Source organism: Echinops telfairi, unplaced genomic scaffold (assembly GCF_000313985.2).
Source record: "Echinops telfairi isolate 266 unplaced genomic scaffold, ASM31398v2 ScPeMD7_7420;HRSCAF=8458, whole genome shotgun sequence".
NCBI lineage: Eukaryota > Metazoa > Chordata > Mammalia > Afrosoricida > Tenrecidae > Echinops > Echinops telfairi.
This window is the reverse complement of record NW_022111320.1, coordinates 51,397,739-51,398,869: the sequence shown is the minus strand read 5'-3', so window position 1 is coordinate 51,398,869 and position 1,131 is coordinate 51,397,739.

Here is a 1,131-nt window from a genome sequence, read left to right as displayed (position 1 = left end):
AAAGACAGGGCTTTCTACTCCCATAGAGAGGCACTATCTGTCTTGGAAACCCACTGGGGCAGTTCTACTATAGGGTCTCTGTGAGTCAGCACTGACTCAATGCCAGTGAGTTTTATATCCCTGGTACACAGTAGGTGCTAAATGAGTAACTGAATGGGAGTGGGAGGGGTGGCAGTCCGACCCAGAGCCCCTCTGAGCTCCGAGCAGGGGCTGTGGGCTGCTTGCCACCCTCTCCTGGAGCGGAGGCCGGGAAAGGGCAGGGGCTTCTTTGCTCAGTTTCCCCCTTCACAGGGCTGGGCTTGTAAGGGCGTGTCTCGAGCTGCAGCAGAGACCCAGGGTAGATTCTGCCTTACCTTAGAAGGCAGGCAAGGAGGTTCCAGCATCCCCGCCTGCCTGCCTGCCTGCAGCAGAGACCAGGGGAGACCTGGGCCGGCCCCACCCCCTCCCACACAGAGCCGCTGACTAGGACGGCTCCGTGCTGTGCTGCGGGGTGTCTGGCTGCCTCCCAGACCCACATCTGCTGCACACACACCCACTCCATGTGTCTGTGTGGCCACGGTCCTGGGGGGCAGGGGGAGGGTGATGCTGGGGTGGGGGCGGGGGGCGGCGGTGCACAGCAAGGTCCTGCACCAGGCCTGCAAACTGGGATCTGGACTTACTTAGTTCCAAATGACTGGGGAATGTCCCTCCCTCCTGTGACAGCCTCAGTGTGGCCTCCTCTGGTCCCCTAGTCCCAGCGGGAGAGTGGGGCCAGCTGGGATGAAGTGTCAGGGAGGAGGAGGGGCGGTGGGCAGATACTGGGTACCTGGCCAGCCTGGCCTCCTCCCTCCAGGCTCAGGCCTGGGCTCCACTTTTCAGAGAGGGGCTAAGGCCAGAGCAGCCCGGGTAGGCATCCAGTCCCTGGAGCGGGAGGGGTCCAGCAGTGCCAGGGAAAGCTCCCTCCAGAGAGATAGCTGTTGGCTCTAGTGCCCCGGGGGAGGGCTGGGGTGGCATGGCTGATGCCAGGTGGGTGGGAGCTGGGCTTGCCCTGGGGCACCCTGTGCTCCCTCAGAGATCCACCCACCACGTTGTTGGCCCTCTCTGCTCCCTGTGCTGTGGCTGGCAGGGCAACGAGGGCAGCCCACCCCACCC